General features: G+C 38.4%; 1 protein-coding gene across 7 annotated transcripts in view; it reads right to left on the bottom strand.

Annotated features, from left to right (window-relative positions):
- KMT2E (lysine methyltransferase 2E (inactive)) overlaps positions 1-14,926 on the bottom strand; it is a 67,504-nt gene extending 52,578 nt beyond the window's left edge. For 6 of the 7 annotated variants that reach the window (XM_080575336.1, XM_080575338.1, XM_080575339.1 and 3 more), the window contains exon 1: positions 14,563-14,926. The gene's annotated coding sequence lies outside the window, so the exon portion shown is untranslated. Of the gene's footprint in view, positions 1-6,896; positions 6,957-14,562 lie in introns of all 7 variants that reach the window. The other variant, XM_080575337.1, reaches the window with a different exon arrangement.
- Between the last annotated feature and the right edge of the window lie 5 nt (positions 14,927-14,931).

The following is a 14,931-nucleotide window of genomic DNA, read 5'->3' as shown; positions in this document are numbered from 1 at the left end:
TGACACTAAAATATTCCCAGTATTTTTACTAGAGTATATTTGGACAGTTCAGAACATAAATTAATTTAATCATTGGGGAACCTTCCCTATCCATCCTAAAAGTGACTGTTTATCCTTTGAAGCTTGGTATTTTAGATAATTAATAAAATACTACCTGGTATAATGCAGTACTTCCCAATTTCAGCACCTATTTTACATCTACTTACTGTGTTCAGCTCTGGGGCCCCCAGCACAAGACGGACATGGACAGATTGGAACAAGTCCAGAGGAAGGCCACGATGATTATCAGAGGGCTGGACCCCTCTCTCATGAGGACAGGCTGAGTGAGTTTGGGGCATTCAGCCTGGAGAAGAGAAGCCTCTGGGCAGACCTTACAGTGGCCTTCCAGGGCCTAAATGGGACCTGCAGGAAAGCTGGGGAGGGACTCTTGGTCAGCGAGTGTAGGGATAGGACAAGGGGGAATGGCTTTAAACTACAAGAGGGGAGATTTAGATTAGATATACGGAAGAAATTCTTCACTCTGAGGGTGGTGAGGCCCTGGCACAGGCTGCCCAGAGAAGCTGTGGCTGCCCCATCCCTGGAGGTGTTCAAGGCCAGGCTGGATGGGGCTTTGGGCAACCTGGTCTGGTGGGAGGTGTCCCTGCCATGGCAGGGGGTTGGAACTGGGTGGTCTTTAAGGTCCCTTCCAGTCCAACCCATTCTGTGATTCTATGAGGTCACTCTTCCAGAACTCTGAGAATCTGTTACCTGGGGCCTTCAAAAACAAACCAAAACACTGTTTTCATAGGTGCATTTCATTAAAAAAATTGGCAGGGGAGAGTGGAAAGAAGGGTGCTAGAGAAGACAGCATCCTACAGCCCAAACAGAATATACACAAACTTTGTGTTTAACAAAGTCTTTCTTCAAGTAGCACATTAATTTGGAAGTCTGAAAGACGAAATTGGTTTGTCAAGTTAATTTCAGGTCCAGATATTTAAAAAGGTACTATACAAAAACTTCATTTATTAGCTCTTCACTGGGTGAATTAGTTCGTCTACTCATTAAACTCAACAGTAGACTATTTCCAATTTTGTTGGGGCACTCTTTACTCTTCCAGTGGTATTGCTCTGTAACCATTGAAAGAATGTTGGTAACTTCTGATACTTCTTTCATTATCACCCTAATAGCACAACTTCATTACATGAAAACACCTTCCTTATTTGAGAAAACCTTGCTCTTATTTAATTGCAGCTAATAAGTCTAAATTGTCCTAGTAATATGATTTTCTTAAGATTTTTTGTTTAATCTGGTTAAAATGTCACTTGTGCAAGACCAAAGGCCTGCAAGAAACTTACCACCCTTTACTATTTTCACTTTATCTCACTGGGTTTACATCTCCTTTGGCAGTTCTTTTTCTCACTACAGAGCTCTAATGACTCTGCTGCCTTAACTGCCTTATCGAGTATAAAATCTTTGAAGCTTCATCCCTACTTCTCATGATTTACTTTGCTTACGGTCCCAGAACTGGTCTTTTTAAATGACCTGTCCTTTACTAGCGGAAGTATAAGAGCACAATACAGGCCAAATTATTTCATCTGTGTGGCTTTGTACAAAGAACATCATTTATGCACTTAACAACAGAAAATAAGTTACATATTATCCCTGAGGTATTCCACTTACACAACATTATTCTGTGGTTTAACAAAGACCACATGTTTCCTTTCTGCCTTGTCCTTCTAAGATCAATTATGTGACAGCAGAGGAAAACACGTAACTTTTTCACTGGTACATGGAGGAGAAGAGAAAGAACTAACAGAAGTATAGAGGGCCCAACTCTTGAATCAGAAGTTAAACAGGTAATCTCCTGAAGTTACGTTGGTATTTTTGGACCTAACTCTACAAGATCCAGTTCTGATCAGATGTCGGCTGCCTACCAACTGCAGGCCTACTTTATCAGCCTCCCCCCACACTTGTTTCTTGGGGGACCATCAAAAGCTCCAGAGAATGGCTTCAGGCAACAAGCAGATGACAGATCACCTAAACAGAAAGCACACTTGAAAAATAAGAACCCGAAATCTAGCCAAACTGTACAGATGACTCCAAAAAGGTTTCATAATCCCAGCTATCAATCATCCTTTAAGTGTCGAGTCCAGACAATTTCTTCCATGGCATTTTCCATGTAAGGTTTTTTTGTTTTGGTTTGGTTTTTTGGAGAGGAGGGTGTGGGGGGAGGAGTAGGAAAACATATTTGTTCATTTTTACCCACTTTTACTTGCATTTACTTTCATAGGTTCAGAAGCTGAATTCCCAGTACTTCTATTCTACAAGAAAGCAACAATATAAATCTAAGAAAGCTCTGACTTATGTGTATTTTATTTTTTATTAATAACACAGCATGTTTTAAGTGAGAGGAAACCATACAGTACTTGCTATACTGGGAAAGGCACAGCTCACATTGGTATCTGCTAACTTTAGTAGCCTACCTCTGCACATTTCACCTTTTTTTGAGAAGGAAGAGGAAACAGTAGTACTAAAAAGCCTGCTAGAACCTATGCTGTGTGTACAAGTACGCTACAGCTCTCATTTGGGTGCGCAGATGCAAAACGTTTATGCAAAAAGTTAAAGGTAAGAGTTGGTGGCAGCACCAGAATATCAAGACAATCTCATATACTTATTGCAAGTTGTTTTTTTTTTTAAATCCACATTCAGCCCTAACACTGCAATAGCCAAATGAGGGGCTGGAGAGAAATCTGCTTTTACCATTCTAGTTACTGTATTTGAATGTTTTGTTTTGTTTTGTTTTTTAAGATACAATGTCATTTTTTCTCGTGTTTCTTTCCCCATAAATCAGTTTCCATATCCTGTTACCATGTGATAAATAACAAGGACAAACATTTTTAAGTAAAAAACACATTTATAAACTTTAGTAATAAAATTCAAAGGAAGGTGCAATACAACATTTATTTTCCAATTTATAAAGGGACATCAGTGAAATTATAAATTAAACAAGCAATTATTTTTTAGCTCAAGATTGAAGAATTTTCAACATACACAAGAAGATTGCACAAAACTTTTAAGTCTTTTTTTATTATTATTATTTTTCTCCATGTTTTCATTGGGCTGTTTGTATGACTTCTTCATACACTTGAAGTTCTTCAATACATTTTTCTAGCAATAGCATCTATCAGTCAGCATCTACCAACAGACTATTACAAGATGGAAAAAAAATAAAGTAATTACACAGTTTAGGTGTTTCAATACTCAGAGATTTCACAGAATGCGTCTGCAGGAGACAATTATCAGGGAATTATCAGGGCCTCTGTACATGCTGAGCTGAAGTTTAAGGATGAAAAAATCTAATCATAATTTTGGCTATTTCAAGAGAGGAAACAGCACTGGTTTAAGATAAATAATTTAGATCTAACACTGATGCATGCAACTTTACCCCAAAATCCTGACCTAATGTCACTGCAAAGATTAATATGCTAACCTAATTACCACCTCTATACTGTGTCTGCTCTGCATTTTCACAAGGTCATATACAAAATATACGTAACTGGGGAGGGGAAAAAATAAATCAAAACCTTCTAACCTTTGTAGATACATCAATTATCTTTCCTTAGAAGCAATACAACTTTAAGTACATATTACAAAATATGAAAAAAAAAGTCAGTCATAATTTACCTCTACTTAATAAAGTGAGTAACTGAAAGACCTGAGAATTGCCACTCTTGAATATCTGAAAAGTTACAGCCTGCATTAGTTCACCCCATGTTTTAGCAGCACTTATCTCCTCTGAGCAGAACTACAGGAGAGGCTCTCATTTGCTGAACTAAAAGTTCAGGTAAACACCTTGCCTCTCACCCTTTAACTACAAGCAAAACATTAAGAACAGTTTCCTGGAGCAGCATGTAAGTATCAGAATACAGACAGTACACGTATTAAGATTCTTCAAGGGGTGTGTACAGATCTGAGGGAATTAAACTGAAGCTTACTGGAGCAAACAAATGAAATTGCTGAGACAAAGTTATTTATCTGCTCAGTCGATTTTGTACCCTTGTATGGACCAAGGAAGAAGAGTAAGGGTGGAGAATAATTATCAGATTTACAGATAAAACTAATTCAAACATAAAATACACAAAGTAGTTGCATGACAGTCTTCAGTCAAGCAAGACCTTTCAGCTCAACCAGCACACAATGCTCATCTGGTTATAACTTCAAGTCCATTTGAATGTAAAAAAACTAACTGTATTCATCCAGCACTAAGCTCAAACCAAAATTCCAACTTCTGCTCCCAGGAGAAAAAACTCATCATGCCACCAGTCCAGCTTGGCTCCACACAGTAGCAGAGAAGCGCTCTGAAACTAACTCCGGGTTTCCACATCAACAGGGTCTTGGGAGCAAGACAAAGAGCCGCAAGACAGTACTGCTTTCAGACCTCTGACTTTTCTTTACAGAAGTCATCTCATGCACCAGAGACAGAAGACAAAAAGTAGTGGTCTTTGATTTTCTTACCACACCAGAAAAACTCATCTATATGGTATACTGGTGCCTTCTTTCCCCTTAAAAATGCTCTAAGGGGAAGCGGTTAAAAACATTTTTGAAGTGCTGGTACTCAATATAACACACAGGAACTCAGTTATCTTAAAATTGATATTATTACATGTACTGCAAAAAGGGAAATAAACAGAATCGAGGACAGCATGTAAAAATAATTCTCTACATGTAACTTGCCTTTTATTGAGTATGCAACGCAAACGTTTTCCTTCCCCCTCTCCTCAATTACATCATATGTATATACACGTTTTGCAATCATTAACAAAAGCAATTCTTGTCATGCCTGCCTTCAGATTTACAGACCAACAATTTTAACCTGCAATCATGGGAACCACCCTTCCCACAAAGAAAATGCACAAGAATGAATCTAAGAAGAGTCAATACATGTATGCTTTAGCACAACCTATACAGGAGAAATTGCAAAGTAACAATGCACCTATCATTAAAGTGTGTCACAGTCCACGAAGCCAGAGTGAAGACTTCTGTCCTGAACTGTCACAGCCAACAACTCAACTAGAGCTTTCCTACTCTGCTTCCCTGCCTGCAAACTATTTTAAAAAATTTCATACATTTTAATTGGAGGGGAAGGGGGGGAGGTTACACAGAGAAGAGAGAAAATAATTAAGAAAATTTTACTAAAAAAGTTCTATGTTTGACTAAATTTCTACTTTCTATCACTGCTCTGGGCACTGAAGCCTTCCCTATACAATAATGTTATCTGGAAAACTAGTGATAGAAACTGACATTTTAATGGAATATGCCAGGTAGGATTCAAATAGTTAACTACTCTGTGTATATATATTTATGAATGTGTCTACACACGCAAAATAATCTGGAACAAATACACGTAGCAAACGTATGATATATGTATTTACGCTATGCAAAGTAATCTGAATATTTATTTGTTGCTGGATGTTTCTAAGGAGATAACACATCTTTAATCAGACCTAGAAGCAGAATACATGAATAAATGACTAATCTTGCCCACAAGGAAGTTCCTTCTGTTTCCCCCCAACACGCTTCCCCATAGTATAGATTTTACTAAGAGATTACGAGGGATATCCAGCTCCCAAGCGATCCATCACTGAAGTTGCAGCATGCAGGCTCAGAAACAACTATGACTCCAAATTCAGACCTTTGCTGACTGTTTGCTGCTCTCTATGGTAACCTAACAGAGAAGTTAGCAGTCTATTTCAAATCTGGGCTGAGACAAGAAGACAATTAAGAAAGAAGGTAAAAAAAAAAAAAGACAGTAGCCATAACTCAGATACCATATACACCGTAGGACCCATTAATGACCAAGTCCTGTATACCGCACAGAAGAAACATTTTGTTCTGAAAGTAATCTATTTCCTATGCACTTGTAGTTTGTGTCCATTAACATTCTCACAAGCCTCATGTTCTCTGTATCTCTCTCATAGCAATGTCCTTCTCATAAATAACGTTAACTGGTGCTGGCCTCACCCACAAGCCCCTCAATCCCCTCCTGTGCCAGCCACAGACCTGTGTGCCGTCAGTAGTCAGGTCCAGCTCTGCTGCTTCTCGCATGCTGTCATGCAGCCAAAAAAAAACAAAAGTACCTCTACGGCTGGTTTGAAGTTACACACGAGAGTTATCAGGACACACACCGAATAATGGCTAACATCATTATGCTGCTTCTCCCTGACTCTCCGAGGACAATGCTCATAGCTGCATCCATCCCCTTTCGGATTTTCATTAAACTCTGGGGATTTCAAAGGCACTAAGTTCCTAACTGTTTAAAATTTTGTTTTAAAGCTATTTGTTGGTCTAATGACCACTGGGTCTTTGTCAGTACAACTTATTTAAGGATCAAGGCCATTACAGATGAACTACCACAGAGCAAGGCTGCTTTTCCTCCTACTCTGCTTTTAATCCAGTCCCCAATATACAGTCAGAATGAAACGGGTGAAGCAAAAAGATTATTAGCATACTTATGAGCACCCTGATACAATAAACACAAAACTTTACAATCAACAACGACCCCAGTCACGTTTAGAATGAAAACCCAACTTCATGAAGTGGTCTTGAGTTTGGGGTATGGAACAAAAAATTCTGCTTCTTCCGTGGTGTTCAAGATTCGTATATTAAAAATTTCAGTCTCTGTCATTCAAGCATTGATTCTTCAAGTCATTACTTACACTGCACTAACTACTCAGTGGAAATAAAACTGTGAACCCAGAATCTGCCAGTCAACATTTCTGCCATACAGAAGAACTGGTTTCCACTGGCTTTAGGCTATCTCCCCTTTGCTACCTCATCCAAGAGCAGTGCTCCTGCATGTTCCTGAAATGGTGGTACTTATGCCAGCCCATTAAAACATATGGAAGACTCCCCCTTACCTCTTCTCTCTCTTCACTCCTCCTTTTCTTCTCTCAGTGGAAGTTAAACAAAATATGGGACTAGGAAGAGAAAAAGAATGAGTGGTAGAGGGGAAATAAAGGTAGACACACTTATAGAGTAAGTTAAAGAGTAGAAACTGGTTTATTGAACAGAAGTGGCAACAGAAGAGGCATACAGAAAATACCATGCTTTTTCTATTTACAGAAACCAACCCCCAAACTGAAAATTAGCTGCCAATCATCTAACCTCCCTACCATGCTTCTTAAAGTAGACTCCGCACAAAAAGACCTACCCATTCAAACATTCACAGATACTTGAAGGGGAGAATCAAGGAGCTGTGAAATACAAGTACATCCTATGAATGAGTATAAAAGACAAAGACCACTTTTTGACAGCAGTACTGCTCGTTGCTTGGAGAACGATACACTAGACTCTCAGCTATCTAACATCTTGCACTATACCATCATGAGATGTAAAACTCAAAGATTAAGAAAACTAATAAATAATTTTCTCAGTAAAGATATCTTTAAGCCATTATTTGCATCAGCTGTTTCCTAGCAAACATTTTTCTCTATCTACTGTGAAGCAGTAAATAACCGTTGATTAAACATGCAGGCATTTGTATATGTGACTTACCAATTATTCTCCAAGAAACACCATTTACACCTGTTACTGTAAGCTATTATTCTTAACAAACATTTCAAAGTATAGTGTTTCTGCATGCACACAATGTTCCATAAGCATACGCTGTAACATCTGTAAGTGTAAGAGCCAAGGATATTTTTCAATAAATATAACGATACACTGAACAGTGAGTCAATCACTGGAAGGTCTAAACTCTAAGGCCCGGTATTCCTTCCAAGAAGGAAGTATGGCTTTGGGGGTGGAAGGGGAACGTGTGGTTGCAAATACATATTTGCAATACTTAATGGTTTCAACAACCTATTTGGCTGACTTTATGACATCAAGTAAAATTATTAATTTATGTTTCTATGCACCTTAATAAGACTTGGAAGCCTACTTCTACATATTAGATGTCTACTATACAAGTAGTAAATTGTTTAGACTTGCACAATGTTTGACATTTCAGCTAAACTAATTTCTACTTTGACATGTTTTCACAGAACCATAGAATCATTCAGGTTGGAAAAGACCTCTAAGGTCATCTAGTCCAACCTTTCATTTTGGCAGATTTCAAAACCAGTTCTCCTGTCTTATCAATGGCATTTGACTTGCATGAATAGCACAACAGTGCTTCCATTTCTAATTCTGTAAATATTTTGTAAATGTTCACCTGATTGTTACTCTCGTGCTTAGGAATCCAGACACAAGACAGGTCAGAAATTTGCACTTCTTCAGACAAACCTTCATTCTTCTAGCAGTTAGATCTTTTACACAATTCTAAGCACAAGTTAACCTGGACTATATTCTTGGTAACAACATGGCAGTATTGCAAAGCTCTTTACTAAGGTTTTGGGAGAGAGAGGTCAATGGAACAGACTGAGCAGGCTGCTCAAAGGCAGCCACAGAAAACACAGAAGTCTGATATCAAAAGATGTTTCCTACTTAAAGGGAACAGAAAACATTTCGTTTTCAATTGCAATTATCTTGTATATTGACTGATTTGTGTTAAGAAATTCAGAGATTTTCTGCAACTTTATACACTTGTGTTTTCAAATATGATCTCAGTGTGTATTCTTAATTGTAGTAACAAAGATAAGAAATACGTCATCTCAGAATAAACACAGCAAAGAAACTCTGCCCAGCCACAGAAGCACAAAATACAGCTTTCATCTTTGAATACTACTGCCAAACAGAGAAAAAAGTAGATGCAAAGTTTCTCTTTTATTGCATCTATGACAGAAGATTTAAGTGACTGCAAAGCAAGAGACAAAGAATGCACATATGAATGTTACACACGGCTTTTTTGTTTGTTTTTAATCAATGACAGTAACAACTTTTTATTTACATATATATATATATATATATATAAGTGAACACTAAAAAAAATCCCATCAAATATTTCGACTACGCAAAAAGAGTATGAACCAACAGTATTACTACTTGATAAGGCATCTGAGGGAGTAACTTCATCCTTACAGACAGTAAGGTAAGGACTGTATTTTTAAATCAGTTATGGATAAAGTTATTAACGTTTCCCTCGCAGTTCTAGAATTATACCTTCAGAAACCAACCGAGAGCAGTAATCTCTCCATTCCCTCCCCAAAAAGCTTCAAGTAAGCTGTTGTAATTCTCAGGCCTTCACCTTCAGTTTAAGTAGTAGTGACTAAAAACACTCAAAAAGTTTATTGAAACCAACAGTTAAGACAGGATTAACTGTCTAGACTTGGAATATCAGCTGTCTTGTGATATAAAAACAGTCTCATTATACCCATTGCTAATTAGGAGGTAGCTCTTTTGTCTACTCAAGGCAAAATAAGAGCATCACCCACTGTGAAAGAAAAAAGTTATCTCTAGACCTAGAGAAATTAGAACAGTTAAAAGTAATGAACACTGAACCAATTTAAATATCCAGAGCTCCTCAGGCTAAAGATCCAAACTACCATCCCGTGTACATTTTCAATTCTCACTTCGTAAATATAGGATACACATGTAATCATTTTCTATATAACCTGTTCATGAAAAGCACAAAAAAAAATCAACTGTAAACAGACTATAGGTCCTTCTTTGTAAGTTGTAACCTAAGCTACAATAATGTCATTAAAATCTACTCACGCATCTTCTTTGAACTTGACGGCTTTTTTTTTTTTGATAAGGATATAAAAGTGAATGATTACCTAGACTATGATAGCATAAAGCAATACATAAAACAACTAGAAATGCGATTTTTTTTTTTTAAAAAAAGCTTGTCTAAACCTCAACTTCCATTGGGGCATTTCAATATGTATATCTTTCAAAAATGTTAACCTAAAACTACATTTTTAAACTAGAATCAATATTATTTTGGCATTCCCATACTTGGCCTGATTTGCAAAACTGCTGGGCCCATGCAAGTGTCATATAAGTTTTACAACACCACATCTCAATCTAGGCAGCGTATAAACTATCACATGAAAGGAATGATAGTGCTCTTTCAATAAAATATGCAAAATTAGCACACATTTTACCTACACAGGACACAGCCTGCATGCTACTTAAATCTACTTTTTATTTGTACTTTTGCAGCACACAACTTGCGTGGACACCGATTTACCATAATCCTTACCAAATTCATTAATTACTAAAAAAAACATATGAAAACCATTTAAGCCAGAGATGTTAAAAAACACACTTTGTATGACAAAACTCTCTTCAAAGGCTTGCAGACAACCTTAATTATTAAGATTTTCTAACAACCTGCAGAGCTTAAAACCTTGCCAGTTTCATTAACACCACATTAATATATTAAGATTTGTAAGAGGAAATAAAAATTATCTCAGTATCTGCTAGCAAGTATACGAAAACTTGACAAGGTTTCTTTTAAATAAGCTGTTTGTTATGCCTTAAAGGTAACAACAGTTTTGTCTTTGAACGTGATTATAGCAGGGTTTTTTGTCGTATGAAGGTCATGAGCAGAATTTTGGATCCTGAAAGTGATTAGGTTAACTTTTATGGGTAAGCTTTTTTTTTTTCTAAGTAGAAGACTCTGTGAACAGTGGTAGTTAGGCACATTCACCTCACACCCTTCAAAAGCCCAACGCAATTAACATTGTAAATAATCCAGAACTCGAAAGAACAAAAAGTAATCCACTTTCTACATGAGCTGAAACAAGTAAGGCATCTCTGTACAGAAATACTAAGCTTCATTCTTAGCGATAAATCAAAACTACTATTTGCACAGTGGAAACATTTGAACATAGCACCTACTCCAGAAACACTGTCCAACAAAATTTGAGAGATTCACAAATGATCGTTTGTATGGAAGTCACAAGACCAGTAACATAGCTGGATTTCCTTAAGATCTCTCCAGAAGCCTGATTTGGCTTTCATTTTGTATCTACATCCCCCAACTCAATTTTGTTAGAATTTTACATGAAAACAGCAAAAATACTTTTGCTAGACCTTCATTTACAGATTCATCTATTTAAAATGACTGCATAATTCTTCAGTTACATACAACACTCCTTAACTAAAACCCACAAGGAGTCTTACTAAAACCAGCATGAGCACAAAATTAAGGCTGTCCTTAAATCAAACTGGGATCAGCCTTCAGTGCGATGCTGTTTTCTGTATTTCATTCCAACAGATTAACCCAGTTGTGTGTTGAAACCAAACCAGAGATATGAGGTAATGCAACTCCTAACAGTAATCTGAATATTGGTACTAAATGAAACTTTCCCTAGATACATACAGCTTAAAAAGTCGGTATTTTTTCCTCTCTGAAACTTCCCAGATGGCAAAAAAGCTTACCCAAAATGCATAGTTATGACAGTTGAGCAGATTTTTCCTTCAGATATGAAAAGCTTGAAGATAGCGCTAAAACCATGTGCGTAACATCCATATTACTTTAACATTTGCAAAATTGTATTTGTAACAAAACGTTTGTAAATCAGAAATCTTTTCAAAAATTCAGATTTCAAACCTCTCTTTCAAGAACTTTTGTTAGTAGGCTGGGGGAACATTACATTTTTAATGAATATATTTTAACAAACCAACATCAGTGGAATTCAGAAATAAAGCTAGAATTTCCTTTGTAACGTTGTCTCCTTAAACAAGTCTGTTTTCAGATCACAGATCTGTTTTACAAATGGAGAAACTGAGTCACAAAGTGACTCACTAGAACACACAGGAAAACTGGAAGATCTCAAAATTCCCAAAAGGGCCTTAATGCATAAGATTTGTGATCTGTGAGATAAGTTGTAAAAATTGAGTTGGGGTATTCCAATTTTTGGATCTCAATTTTTCCGCAGCGACACTTTCTGTAAACTGTACAAAATTGTTTCTTCTAATGTTAATCTTGAATTGGACATCTGCCCGACAACATGACTGAGGCCATGAAGTAGAGCAGTGTAGCCCTCTAAGTTGTAACAATAAAAAATAAGAGAGGCTTTAAACCTAGAAAGAGAAAAGAAAAAGGCAAGAGTTTTCTAAAAATGCTCATACAAAGTCTTTAAAACTGTATCATTTTTAATAAGCAGAGAGTAAGACATGGTTTATTTAAAAAAAATCAAGTCCATATAATATGAGGAGGGTATGATGGGAGCATGCATTGTTGGACCATTAATGCATCACTTGGTGGTTGAAATCACTCAGCCTTTGGCCTCAAAACACATGAAAAGCATGCATTAGCACCGCTGAAAGTCTTACCATCTTGCTGTGGAACTTCAGGTATACCTTAAACCACACATCAGTGCTGCTCTATATATGAACGGTATCTAAATTAGAATTCTTCAGAGACTGAAGACAGTTTTGCCATTTCAGTACTTTATTTTTGATTGTTTAAATCCAGAAGGTTCCAAAGCTATACTAGAATATGAACTCACACCTCATTAAACCAACGACAAGATTAAAGACAAGCATACAAAAACCAAAGCGACAAATATGAATTTCTTTCTTGTTGCTTTCGTTTGAACATATAGCTCACAGTCTGCATAGTTTGTATCAGAGTACACTACACCAACTACGGAATAACAAATCCTTGTGACTTCCCTTCCCCCCACCCAAACATATTTATAGTGGTGATACTAAAAGGTTCATATTTCATTTCAGAAAAAAATTAGAGGTTTGGAACCGCACTTTCACTTAATTATTTGTACGTATATTACCATTCCCGTTTTATACAGCAATATGCAATATAAATGAAAGAAAAGGTCTAATACTAAGATTACAGTGGCAGAAGAAATTCTGCATCTTAATAGAGTAACAGGTTATAATCTTGCATGCATTATTTCAGTCCGTATTAAGTTCTTTTCGTATTCTCGAACTACAAATATATGGAATTACGACCCCAACGTCCAGCAGAGGTATTTCCTGGAAGATGACCATGACGTTCACAAATGCGATTCCACAAAGAATTTAGCTGACTGTTTCAGTGATCTTAATCTCCTCTTTAGTTTGAAAAATATTACCACTTTTAGGTTGATAATGCGATGGACGGATACACAGCCCCTACCACAAACGCCGGAGCTTTTCCAAATTATTCGACGACGCGCGTATTACCTTAGAGAAATCTATACACACCCCTCAAAGAAGCTGCCTGAGTCTGCTGCCTCTTTCCACCCCCCTTTTCCCCGACAAGAGTGGTCTCGTTCACTTGCCTTTCACACACATAACCAATAAAATTAATCAGCTGGAACACAGCATTTTTAAATCGCAGTAAAGCCAAGAGACATTTTGTACATTATTTGAAGGGAACGGTCTTTTCATTTACATGGAATAAGACTCTAATATGCTGCAGACAAACGCACTGCATGGGGTGTGGAGGACCCGAGCTGATTAGATTACCACAACATCAGCCTGAGGCCGCCATTTTTAGAATCTCTAAAGGACAAAAGAGGGAAATTAAAAAATTTGCTCCACATTTTTTGAAAAGTAACTTTAAAAGTATCGTGATTATAATCAATCAATTCTGCATTATAAGTACAGCCGTGGATATATCGTTGTTTTCTCCGATCTGAGCCCTGAATAACTGGAACGTTTCATTATTATTCCTTTAAGATACTGTAAATAAACAGACTAAAATACTCCTAAATCTAGATGCAGCACTAAGCTTCTGCTTTCAACGACACGTAGTATATACCATGTTAGGGACCTCAGGGCTTTTAGCCACCGCACGTTCCCTAATGGCTGAGTATGGGGGAATACAGGACCTTTATAATCAGACTATATTATGTTTCTCTACCCTATTTAGTACTACACAGTGAACCGTTTGTTTCTCCTCCCCTACGTCTGCAGCGATAGGGTCTACTCCACCACTCTTTATTTCCTGAAGATTAAAATATGCCAGCCAAGGAACACGAATGCTGGCTACAGAAACCAAAGCAAGAAAGGGATGCACCAGTATAACTACTTACAACCTCAAGAAAGGGGGTGGAGAGAATGATCCCCTTTTAAATTGGCACAGAAACTCTTTAGGACAGCTTTCCGTTCGTCCAGGTTACACCACGAAGCTGAGATATTAGCAGGGAGGCAGAGAAGGAGGCGGGGGTGTGGAAGTCAGAGAGATTAGGCCTATAACGAGCCATTTTAGTATCACAAAGCCAAAATATACAGGATGGAGGAAGAGAATAGGTTTCCCTAAGCTTCATAAAACTCAATACGCAGTGCCAATAACACACAAACCCGTTCTTAAAAACCACCAGTCTAAGGAAGCGTACGTTGTCACATAATAACCCCTCCTGGCTCTTTTTCCAAGCATAATGCATAAATCTGGCAGAACTGCCAAAAAATTCTCCTCAGCTCCTCCAGTTACAGTAACCCGCCATATTCACAAGATATAGCGACAGCCTGCCATTTTCAAGCCAAACCCCACAAAAGGAAAAGCGAATTGAAGACAACTTCAGGAGAATTTCAGCACGTTTTGGGGGCAAGGCAGTCAGTCACCCCGGGGGCAACGAGGCGTCCCCGTCGCATTCCGCTCCCCCCCCCCCTTTTTTTTTTTTTACCACCCCCCCCCCCCCCCGAGGCACCCCTGGCAGACTCCCTTAGAAATAACCCAAGACTCACCTGTAATGGTGACACAGGCCAGGCAGCAGGACCCCTCAGCCGAGCCCCTTTCCTATCCCGACCAAAACAATGCCGCTGCCCCACTGCGGATGTCCCTACCCTGGGCAGGACTCACCCCCTCAGCAGACTCGGGTGAAAGAAAAGAAAAGGGAAGGAAAGGAAGAGGAGGGCCCCCCCTCCCCCCAGGAACCAGCTCGGCGCACGGAACCCTACGGGGACCAGCTGGGGAGCGCCTTTTGCCTCAGGACCTGCGTACAAACCCCGCTGCCGCCGCCGCTGCTCCCGTGTCTCCCTCCTCGCAGCCTCCTACGCTCCCCTCTATGTCACTGCCTCTCGGGGAAAATGGCGTCCGCTCTCCCCTCCCTCCCC

Source organism: Anser brachyrhynchus, assembly GCF_964034855.1.
Source record: "Anser brachyrhynchus genome assembly, chromosome: 1".
NCBI lineage: Eukaryota > Metazoa > Chordata > Aves > Anseriformes > Anatidae > Anser > Anser brachyrhynchus.
Note: the sequence above shows the minus strand (reverse complement) of the source record. Positions and strands in the feature narration are given on the sequence as shown.